The 12500-nt window shown below is 42.3% G+C and overlaps 3 long non-coding RNA genes across 3 annotated transcripts; all 3 read right to left on the bottom strand.

Annotated features, from left to right (window-relative positions):
* Nucleotides 1–132: 132 nt before the first annotated feature.
* Nucleotides 133–7423, bottom strand: LOC138854539 (uncharacterized). The gene is made up of 2 exons (XR_011393735.1): nucleotides 7270–7423; nucleotides 133–925 (listed from the first exon to the last, which is right to left on the bottom strand). It is a non-coding gene; the product is annotated as an uncharacterized lncRNA (long non-coding RNA).
* LOC138854540 (uncharacterized) lies at nucleotides 1745–3152 on the bottom strand. Its single transcript, XR_011393736.1, has 3 exons — nucleotides 2570–3152; nucleotides 2405–2476; nucleotides 1745–2149 (listed from the first exon to the last, which is right to left on the bottom strand). It is a non-coding gene; the product is annotated as an uncharacterized lncRNA (long non-coding RNA).
* On the bottom strand, nucleotides 5559–6184 carry LOC138854518 (uncharacterized). The gene is made up of 2 exons (XR_011393725.1): nucleotides 6095–6184; nucleotides 5559–5693 (listed from the first exon to the last, which is right to left on the bottom strand). It is a non-coding gene; the product is annotated as an uncharacterized lncRNA (long non-coding RNA).
* Nucleotides 7424–12500: the final 5077 nt, after the last annotated feature.

The raw sequence follows: 12500 nt of genomic DNA, 5'->3' as shown, positions 1-12500 counted from the left end.
GTGGGGTTCGAACCCACTCATAAAAAAATACCTTGAGTGGGGTTCGAACCCACACATAAAAAAATACCTTGAGTGGGGTTCGAACCCACACATAAAAAAATACCTTGAGTGGGGTTCGAACCCACTCATAAAAAAATACCTTGAGTGGGGTTCGAACCCACTCATAAAAAAATACCTTGAGTGGGGTTCGAACCCACACATAAAAAAATACCTTGAGTGGGGTTCGAACCCACTCATAAAAAAATACCTTGAGTGGGGTTCGAACCCACTCATAAAAAAATACCTTGAGTGGGGTTCGAACCCACTCATAAAAAAATACCTTGAGTGGGGTTCGAACCCACTCATAAAAAAATACCTTGAGTGGGGTTCGAACCCACACAAAAAAATACCTTGAGTGGGGTTCGAACCCACACATAAAAAAATACCTTGAGTGGGGTTCGAACCCACTCATAAAAAATACCTTGAGTGGGGTTCGAACCCACTCATAAAAAAATACCTTGAGTGGGGTTCGAACCCACACATAAAAAAATACCTTGAGTGGGGTTCGAACCCACACATAAAAAAATACCTTGAGTGGGGTTCGAACCCACACATAAAAAAATACCTTGAGTGGGGTTCGAACCCACACATAAAAAAATACCTTGAGTGGGGTTCGAACCCACACATAAAAAAATACCTTGAGTGGGGTTCGAACCCACACATAAAAAATACCTTGAGTGGGGTTCGAACCCACACATAAAAAAATACCTTGAGTGGGGTTCGAACCCACACATAAAAAAATACCTTGAGTGGGGTTCGAACCCACTCATAAAAAAATACCTTGAGTGGGGTTCGAATCCACACAAAAAAAATACCTTGAGTGGGGTTCGAACCCACACATAAAAAAATACCTTAGTGGGGTTCGAACCCACACATAAAAAAATACCTTGAGTGGGGTTCGAACCCACACATAAAAAAATACCTTGAGTGGGGTTCGAACCCACTCATAAAAAAATACCTTGAGTGGGGTTCGAACCCACTCATAAAAAATACCTTGAGTGGGGTTCGAACCCACTCATAAAAAATACAACCCACTAAAAAAATACCTTGAGTGGGGTTCGAACCCACACATAAAAAAATACCTTGAGTGGGGTTCGAACCCACTCATAAAAAAATACCTTGAGTGGGGTTCGAACCCACTCATAAAAAAATACCTTGAGTGGGGTTCGAACCCACTCATAAAAAAATACCTTGAGTGGGGTTCGAACCCACACATAAAAAAATACCTTGAGTGGGGTTCGAACCCACTCATAAAAAATACCTTGAGTGGGGTTCGAACCCACTCATAAAAAATACCTTGAGTGGGGTTCGAACCCACTCATAAAAAAATACCTTGAGTGGGGTTCGAACCCACTCATAAAAAATACCTTGAGTGGGGTTCGAACCCACTCATAAAAAATACCTTGAGTGGGGTTCGAACCCACTCATAAAAAATACCTTGAGTGGGGTTCGAACCCACACATAAAAAAATACCTTGAGTGGGGTTCGAACCCACACAAAAAATACCTTGAGTGGGGTTCGAACCCACACAAAAAATACCTTGAGTGGGGTTCGAACCCACTCATAAAAAATACCTTGAGTGGGGTTCGAACCCACACATAAAAAAATACCTTGAGTGGGGTTCGAACCCACACATAAAAAAATACCTTGAGTGGGGTTCGAACCCACACATAAAAAAATACCTTGAGTGGGGTTCGAACCCACACATAAAAAAATACCTTGAGTGGGGTTCGAACCCACACATAAAAAAATACCTTGAGTGGGGTTCGAACCCACACATAAAAAAATACCTTGAGTGGGGTTCGAACCCACACATAAAAAAATACCTTGAGTGGGGTTCGAACCCACTCATAAAAAAATACCTTGAGTGGGGTTCGAACCCACTCATAAAAAAATACCTTGAGTGGGGTTCGAACCCACTCATAAAAAATACCTTGAGTGGGGTTCGAACCCACTCATAAAAAAATACCTTGAGTGGGGTTCGAACCCACACATAAAAAAATACCTTGAGTGGGGTTCGAACCCACACATAAAAAAATACCTTGAGTGGGGTTCGAACCCACACATAAAAAAATACCTTGAGTGGGGTTCGAACCCACACAAAAAATACCTTGAGTGGGGTTCGAACACACACAAAAAATACCTTGAGTGGGGTTCGAACCCACTCATAAAAAAATACCTTGAAAAAAAAAAACACTTGAGTGGGGTTCGAACCCACTACCTTGAGTGGGGTTCGAACCCACACATAAAAAAATACCTTGAGTGGGGTTCGAACCCACACATAAAAAAATACCTTGAGTGGGGTTCGAACCCACACATAAAAAAATACCTTGAGTGGGGTTCGAACCCACACATAAAAAAATACCTTGAGTGGGGTTCGAACCCACTCATAAAAAAATACCTTGAGTGGGGTTCGAATCCACACATAAAAAAATACCTTGAGTGGGGTTCGAATCCACACATAAAAAATACCTTGAGTGGGGTTCGAACCCACACATAAAAAAATACCTTGAGTGGGAAAAAAAAATACCTTGAGTGGGGTTCGAATCCACACAAAAAAATACCTTGAGTGGGGTTCGAACCCACACATAAAAAAATACCTTGAGTGGGGTTCGAACCCACACATAAAAAAATACCTTGAGTGGGGTTCGAACCCACACATAAAAAAATACCTTGAGTGGGGTTCGAACCCACACATAAAAAAATACCTTGAGTGGGGTTCGAATCCACACAAAAAAAATACCTTGAGTGGGGTTCGAACCCACACATAAAAAAATACCTTGAGTGGGGTTCGAACCCACACAAAAAAAAATACCTTGAGTGGGGTTCGAACCCACACATAAAAAAATACCTTGAGTGGGGTTCGAACCCACAAAAAAAAAAAATACCTTGAGTGGGGTTCGAACCCACACAAAAAAAATACCTTGAGTGGGGTTCGAACCCACACATAAAAAAATACCTTGAGTGGGGTTCGAACCCACACATAAAAAAAATACCTTGAGTGGGGTTCGAACCCACACATAAAAAAATACCTTGAGTGGGGTTCGAACCCACACATAAAAAAATACCTTGAGTGGGGTTCGAACCCACACATAAAAAAATACCTTGAGTGGGGTTCGAACCCACACATAAAAAAATACCTTGAGTGGGGTTCGAACCCACACATAAAAAAATACCTTGAGTGGGGTTCGAACCCACACATAAAAAAATACCTTGAGTGGGGTTCGAACCCACAGTGGGGTTCGAATCCACACAAAAAAAATACCTTGAGTGGGAAAAAAAAATACCTTGAGTGGGGTTCGAACCCACATAAAAAAATACCTTGAGTGGGGTTCGAAACCACACATAAAAAAAAAACCTTGACAAAAAAATACCTTGAGTGGGGTTCGAACCCACACATAAAAAAATACCTTGAGTGGGGTTCGAACCCACACATAAAAAAATACCTTGAGTGGGGTTCGAACCCACACATAAAAAAATACCTTGAGTGGGGTTCGAACCCACACATAAAAAAATACCTTGAGTGGGGTTCGAACCCACACATAAAAAAATACCTTGAGTGGGGTTCGAACCCACACATAAAAAAATACCTTGAGTGGGGTTCGAACCCACACATAAAAAAATACCTTGAGTGGGGTTCGAACCCACACATAAAAAAATACCTTGAGTGGGGTTCGAACCCACACATAAAAAAATACCTTGAGTGGGGTTCGAACCCACACATAAAAAAATACCTTGAGTGGGGTTCGAACCCACACATAAAAAAATACCTTGAGTGGGGTTCGAACCCACACAAAAAAATACCTTGAGTGGGGTTCGAACCCACTCATAAAAAAATACCTTGAGTGGGGTTCGAACCCACACATAAAAAAACACCTTGAGTGGGGTTCGAACCCATACCTTGAGTGGGGTTCGAACCCACCAAAAAAATACCTTGAGTGGGGGAGTGGGGTTCGAACCCACATAAAAAATACCTTGAGTGGGGTTCGAACCCACTCATAAAAAAATACCTTGAGTGGGGTTCGAACCCACACATAAAAAAATACCTTGAGTGGGGTTCGAACCCACACATAAAAAAATACCTTGAGTGGGGTTCGAACCCACACATAAAAAAATACCTTGAGTGGGGTTCGAACCCACACATAAAAAAATACCTTGAGTGGGGTTCGAACCCACACATAAAAAAATACCTTGAGTGGGGTTCGAACCCACACAAAAAAAAATACCTTGAGTGGGGTTCGAACCCACACATAAAAAAATACCTTGAGTGGGGTTCGAACCCACACATAAAAAAATACCTTGAGTGGGGTTCGAACCCACACATAAAAAAATACCTTGAGTGGGGTTCGAACCCACACATAAAAAAACACCTTGAGTGGGGTTCGAACCCACACATAAAAAAATACCTTGAGTGGGGTTCGAACCCACACATAAAAAAATACCTTGAGTGGGGTTCGAACCCACACATAAAAAAATACCTTGAGTGGGGTTCGAACCCACACATAAAAAAATACCTTGAGTGGGGTTCGAACCCACACAGTGGGGTTCGACACAAAAAAAATACCTTGAGTGGGGTTCGAACCCACACATAAAAAAATACCTTGAGTGGGGTTCGAACCCACACATAAAAAAATACCTTGAGTGGGGTTCGAACCCACACATAAAAAAATACCTTGAGTGGGGTTCGAACCCACACATAAAAAAATACCTTGAGTGGGGTTCGAACCCACACATAAAAAAATACCTTGAGTGGGGTTCGAACCCACACCTTGAGTGGGGTTCGAAAACAATAAAAAAATACCTTGAGTGGGGTTCGAACCCACACATAAAAAAATACCTTGAGTGGGGTTCGAACCCACTTAAAAAAATACCTTGAGTGGGGTTCGAACCCACACATAAAAAAATACCTTGAGTGGGGTTCGAACCCACACATAAAAAAATACCTTGAGTACCTTGAGTGGGGTTCGAACCCACACATAAAAAAATACCTTGAGTGGGGTTCGAACCCACACATAAAAAAATACCTTGAGTGGGGTTCGAACCCACACATAAAAAAATACCTTGAGTGGGGTTCGAACCCACACATAAAAAAATACCTTGAGTGGGGTTCGAACCCACACATAAAAAAATACCTTGAGTGGGGTTCGAACCCACACATAAAAAAATACCTTGAGTGGGGTTCGAACCCACACATAAAAAAATACCTTGAGTGGGGTTCGAACCCACACATAAAAAAATACCTTGAGTGGGGTTCGAACCCACACATAAAAAAATACCTTGAGTGGGGTTCGAACCCACACATAAAAAAATACCTTGAGTGGGGTTCGAACCCACACATAAAAAAATACCTTGAGTGGGGTTCGAACCCACACATAAAAAAATACCTTGAGTGGGGTTCGAACCCACACATAAAAAAATACCTTGAGTGGGGTTCGAACCCACACATAAAAAAATACCTTGAGTGGGGTTCGAACCCACAGAGTGGGGTTCGAACCCACACATAAAAAATACCTTGAGTGGGGTTCGAACCCACAAATAAAAAAATACCTTGAGTGGGGTTCGAACCCACACATAAAAAAATACCTTGAGTGGGGTTCGAACCCACACATAAAAAAATACCTTGAGTGGGGTTCGAACCCACACATAAAAAATACCTTGAGTGGGGTTCGAAACCTCTGAGTGGGGTTCACACATAAAAAACCTTGAGTAACCCACAACCCACACAAAAAAAATACCTTGAGTGGGGTTCGAAACAATAAAAAAATACCTTGAGTGGGGTTCGAACCCACACATAAAAAAATACCTTGAGTGGGGTTCGAACCCACACATAAAAAAATACCTTGAGTGGGGTTCGAACCCACACATAAAAAAATACCTTGAGTGGGGTTCGAACCCACACATAAAAAAATACCTTGAGTGGGGTTCGAACCCACACATAAAAAAATACCTTGAGTGGGGTTCGAACCCACACATAAAAAAATACCTTGAGTGGGGTTCGAACCCACACATAAAAAAATACCTTGAGTGGGGTTCGAACCCACACATAAAAAAATACCTTGAGTGGGGTTCGAACCCACACATGAAAAAATACCTTGAGTGGGGTTCGAACCCACACATAAAAAAATACCTTGAGTGGGGTTCGAACATACCTTGAGTGGGGTTCGAACCCACACATAAAAAAATACCTTGAGTGGGGTTCGAACCCACACATAAAAAAATACCTTGAGTGGGGTTCGAACCCACACATAAAAAAATACCTTGAGTGGGGTTCGAACCCACACATAAAAAAATACCTTGAGTGGGGTTCGAACCCACACATAAAAAAATACCTTGAGTGGGGTTCGAACCCACACATAAAAAAATACCTTGAGTGGGGTTCGAACCCACACATAAAAAAATACCTTGAGTGGGGTTCGAACCCACACATAAAAAAATACCTTGAGTGGGGTTCGAACCCACACATAAAAAAATACCTTGAGTGGGGTTCGAACCCACACATAAAAAAATACCTTGAGTGGGGTTCGAACCCACACATAAAAAAATACCTTGAGTGGGGTTCGAACCCACACATAAAAAAATACCTTGAGTGGGGTTCGAACCCACACATAAAAAAATTACTTGAGTGGGTTCGAACCCACTCATAAAAAAATACCTTGAGTGGGGTTCGAACCCACACATAAAAAAATACCTTGAGTGGGGTTCGAACCCACACATACCTTGAGTGGGGTTCGAACCCACACATAAAAAAATACCTTGAGTGGGGTTCGAACCCACACATAAAAAAATACCTTGAGTGGGGTTCGAACCCACACATAAAAAAATACCTTGAGTGGGGTTCGAACCCACACATAAAAAAATACCTTGAGTGGGGTTCGAACCCACACATAAAAAAATACCTTGAGTGGGGTTCGAACCCACACATAAAAAAATACCTTGAGTGGGGTTCGAACCCACACATAAAAAAATACCTTGAGTGGGGTTCGAACCCACACATAAAAAAATACCTTGAGTGGGGTTCGAACCCACACATAAAAAAATACCTTGAGTGGGGTTCGAACCCACACAAAAAAAAATACCTTGAGTGGGGTTCGAACCCACACATAAAAAAATACCTTGAGTGGGGTTCGAACCCACACATAAAAAAATACCTTGAGTGGGGTTCGAACCCACACCTTGAGTGGGGTTCGAACCCACAAATAAAAAAATACCTTGAGTGGGGTTCGAACCCACCTTGAGTGGGATTCGAACACACATAAAAAAATACCTTGAGTGGGGTTCGAACCCACACATAAAAAAATACCTTGAGTGGGGTTCGAACCCACACATAAAAAAATACCTTGAGTGGGGTTCGAACCCACACATAAAAAAATACCTTGAGTGGGGTTCGAACCCACACATAAAAAAATACCTTGAGTGGGGTTCGAACCCACACATAAAAAAATACCTTGAGTGGGGTTCGAACCCACACATAAAAAAATACCTTGAGTGGGGTTCGAACCCACACATAAAAAAATACCTTGAGTGGGGTTCGAACCCACACATAAAAAAATACCTTGAGTGGGGTTCGAACCCACACATAAAAAAATACCTTGAGTGGGGTTCGAACCCACACAAAAAAAAAAAATACCTTGAGTGGGGTTCGAACCCACACATAAAAAAATACCTTGAGTGGGGTTCGAACCCACACATAAAAAAATACCTTGAGTGGGGTTCGAACCCACACAGTGGGGTTCGAACCCACACATAAAAAAATACCTTGAGTGGGGTTCGAACCCACACATAAAAAAATACCTTGAGTGGGGTTCGAACCCACACATAAAAAAATACCTTGAGTGGGGTTCGAACCCACACACCTTGAGTGGGGTTCGAACCCACACATAAAAAAATACCTTGAGTGGGGTTCGAACCCACACATAAAAAAATACCTTGAGTGGGGTTCGAACCCACACATAAAAAAATACCTTGAGTGGGGTTCGAACCCACACATAAAAAAATACCTTGAGTGGGGTTCGAACCCACACATAAAAAAATACCTTGAGTGGGGTTCGAACCCACACATAAAAAAATACCTTGAGTGGGGTTCGAACCCACACATAAAAAAATACCTTGAGTGGGGTTCGAACCCACACATAAAAAAATACCTTGAGTGGGGTTCGAACCCACACATAAAAAAATACCTTGAGTGGGGTTCGAACCCACACATAAAAAAATACCTTGAGTGGGGTTCGAACCCACACATAAAAAAATACATAAAAAAAACCCACACATAAAAAAATAAAAAAATACCTTGAGTGGGGTTCGAACCCACACATAAAAAAATACCTTGAGTGGGGTTCGAACCCACACATAAAAAAATACCTTGAGTGGGGTTCGAACCCACACATAAAAAAATACCTTGAGTGGGGTTCGAACCCACAGTCACTCATAAAAGATACTGCAGTGTTGTCATACCAAAACTCACTATTTTTATTTGTTTTCTATAGTTTTTTTTTCAGGAAACTCCATGGAAATAATAATAATAGACTCCTGATTACATTCTTAACTTAAAAATAAAAAAAAATAATTGAAATCTGACTACTATTGAATTTATCCTAATTATAACCTCGTCCCCTTCAGTTCTTGGAGGACTCAAAACACACACACACGCACACACACACATACACACACACATACACACACACATACACACACACACATGCACACATCATTTATTTATTTAACTTTATGTCCTTTTTATCTGATAATTCAGATCTTTATCATTTTTCGTGGTGGGTCTGAGGGCGTCTCTATGTCCAGTTGACGTTTAACAGGCGTATCCATCTTCCTTATATCAGCCAGATGACTTTTAATCACGGATCGCAGTACACTTTTTTGGAAATTGTCGGTGGAAGTATCTATATCATTGTCGAATTCAGTCAGCATTGAGTCGACCATATTGATTGCTTTAACATCTGGGAGATATTGCATTCTCATGTAGAACCAGCGCCAGATGTCTTTGGCCTCCTTGAGACGGGAACTGACAGTTAGGTCCATGAAGGCCAGTGCATGGTAGGCGCAGGTACCGCCTACCTGTTCTACTCTTGTAAGTCTTTTCAATTTTCTGTAACAGGTACGGTTATTCTTGTAGTATTTCTTCACCACTCTGCGGGCGGTAAGTTCACTACCACCATTATGGTAGATTAATACTCTATCATGAGAGACGTACAGAGAGATGCAGTGAGGTTCATGAGACAGCAGTACAATACGACCGTGACCTTTGGGTATTGGAGGCCCGCGAAGTAGCCCGTCGCTGCTACAGACTTCACATACTTTACCGAAAGTGCGAGGAGTCTCACGAACGATGGTCTGGATATCAAATCCCGACAATGGCTTGGTAGTCTCCATGAGAGGGTGATATACACCAAGGAATTCGACATCCTCACTCTTCTCTTGACTTGCCATCTTGCTGGTGAACTTGGGAGGGATACACTAACTAGGTACTACTAGGTACTAGTGGGGTTCGAACCCACAACGCTGAGTCTTATCACTCTCAGAGCGATGTGCTAACAACTAGGCTAGGGAGATACAAGTTTTAACAAAGAAAAAAATCTATTTATACACCACAAGAATGTTAAGTACATTATAGGAATAGTGATAAAGCTGTGTAATATAGTGATAGAGAATTATTTAGTTATAGTCGTGTTATATAGTGAAGATAGTGCTGTTATGTAGTGATAGGGATGGCGGGTGGGGGGTATTATTTGTGTTAATAATAAAAGGGCCCCAATTATGAGGTAAGTTGGAATTATGGCTAAGTGACTAAATACTAGTTTGTGTTCGGTTATAAATGACCATAATTTTTAAAGGGGTGGACCGGTAAGCCAGCGGAAGGCCTCGGTCAGATGACCAAAAGCTCCAAAGGCGGGTCATCATCTGACTAAGACCCGCGTCAGGAAACATTTGTCCTGTTTCCTGACGAACCTTACCTACCTACTAGTTTGTGAGTGTAGCAATGTGAATGTTTTTGTTTTGGCACAGTACATAGTTTCAGTATTGGAGTATCACAGCATTCATTGTAAGATTGACATTAATATTTCTGTTTAATAATAATAATATCTTTATTTACTACAAGTACATGTACAAGGTATACAGTCCTAGCTGACAACAATGACATACTACTATATAGAAACTCCCTTGTTATGCTCTGCATTTCGGGCAAATTAGGTCAGTGTCCCAGGATGCGACCCACACCAGTCCACTAACACCCAGGTACCCATTTTACTGATGGGGAACATAGACAACAGGTGGAAACAAACACGTCCAATGTTTCTACTCTGGCTGGGAATCGAACCCAGACCCTCGCCGTGGGAAACGAGAGCGTAGCCACCAGAGCAAATGGGTGAGTGAGTGTGTGTGAACCACCAGGTGGTATTTGTGTGGTATTTGTGTAGTTAGTTGACGGGGTGTATCAGGGAGATAAGATGTTTTCTAACAGTAGTTTTGAAGGTGATGAAACCATACCATACCCCCGGCCGGGATTGAACCCGCGCTCATAGAGTCTCAAAATTCCAGCCCGTCGCGTTAGCCACTAGACCAGCTAGCCACAATAAGATTTATCCAACTAGGTATATTTCTACACCATAGGAAGGTTAGAAATATACCTAGTTGGATGAATCTTATTGTGGCTAGCTGGTCTAGTGGTTAACACGACGGTCTGGAGTTTTGAGACTCTCTGACCGCGGGTTTAAGCTAGCTGGTCTAGTGGTTAACACGACGGTCTGGAGTTTTGAGACTCTCTGACCGCGGGTTTAAGCTAGCTGCCACCCACACCAGTCCACTAACACCCAGGATGCCACCCACACCAGTCCACTAACACCCAGGATGCCACCCACACCAGTCCACTAACACCCAGGATGCCACCCACACCAGTCCACTAACACCCAGGATGCCACCCACACCAGTCCACTAACACCCAGGATGCCACCCACACCAGTCCACTAACACCCAGGATGCCACCCACACCAGTCCACTAACACCCAGGATGCCACCCACACCAGTCCACTAACACCCAAGATGCCACCCACACCAGTCCACTAACACCCAGGATGCCACCCACACCAGTCATTTGGCGTCAGGATAACATCGGATAGGCTTGTGTTAATCAAATTTTGTGGCTCTCTCATAAAAAATTCATTTTGATCTTCGACTCTCAGTCTGGTTAGCGGCTTGCTAAAAACTGAGTCATATTGGGACTTGAGTAGCTCACTCATTTCTTTGCTGTCATCTGTGTAGGACCCATCTTGTTTAAGTAGGGGCCCAATACTGGACGTTGTTCTCGATTTTGATTTGGCATAGGAGAAGAAATACTTTGGGTTTCTTTCGATTTCATTTATGGCTTTTAGTTCTTCCCGCGATTCCTGACTCCTAAAGGATTCTTTTAGCTTAAGTTCGATGCTTGCTATTTCTCTGACCAGTGTCTCCCTACGCATTTCAGATATATTGACCTCTTTTAGCCGCTCTGTTATTCTTTTCCGTCGCCTGTAAAGGGAGCGCCTGTCTCTTTCTGTTTTACATCTACTCCTCCTTTTTCTTAGAGGAATAAGCCTTGTGCATACATCGAGTGCCACCGAGTTAATCTGTTCTAGGCATAAGATGGGGTCTGTGTTGCTTAGTATATCTTCCCAGCTTATATCGGTTAGGACTTGGTTTACTTGGTCCCACTTTATGTTTTTGTTATTGAAGTTGAATTTGGTGAATGCTCCCTCGTGACTAATCTCATTATGTCGGTCTGGGGCTCCGCGCATACATGACTGAACCTCAATTATGTTGTGATCTGAGTGTATATTGTTTTTGATATGGTGACATTTCTTATCAGATCATCATTGTTAGTGAAGATGAGGTCTAGTGTATTCTCCAGTCTAGTAGGCTCTATTATTTGCTGGTTTAAATTGAATTTTGTGCAGAGATTTAAAAGCTCGCGTGAGTGTGAGTTTTCATCAGAGCTGCCTCCTGGTGTTATTACTGCAACAATATTATTTGCTATATTCCTCCATTTTAGGTGCCTTAAGTTGAAATTCCCCAGGAGCAAGATGTTGGGTGCAGGAGCTGGAAGATTTTCCAGACAGTGGTCAATTTTTAACAGCTGTTCCTGGAATTGCTGGGATGTTGCATCCGGAGGCTTGTAGACTACCACAATGACTAGGTTTTGGTTCTCGACCTTTACTGCTAAAACTTCCACTACATCATTTGAGGCATTTAGCAGTTCTGTGCAAACAAGTGACTCTGCAATGTACAGGCCAACCCCCCCCCCCTCCTTTCGCCTGTTCACTCTGTCACATCTGTATAGGTTGTAACCTGGGATCCATATTTCAAAATTAATTTTTTATGAGAGCCACAAAATTTGATTAACACAAGCCTATCCGATGTTATCCTGACGTTGATTATATACACCTGGAAAATCCTAGAGGGACTAGTACCGAACT

This window comes from Cherax quadricarinatus, chromosome 62 (assembly GCF_038502225.1).
Source record: "Cherax quadricarinatus isolate ZL_2023a chromosome 62, ASM3850222v1, whole genome shotgun sequence".
NCBI lineage: Eukaryota > Metazoa > Arthropoda > Malacostraca > Decapoda > Parastacidae > Cherax > Cherax quadricarinatus.
This window is presented reverse-complemented; position numbering and strand designations above follow the sequence as displayed.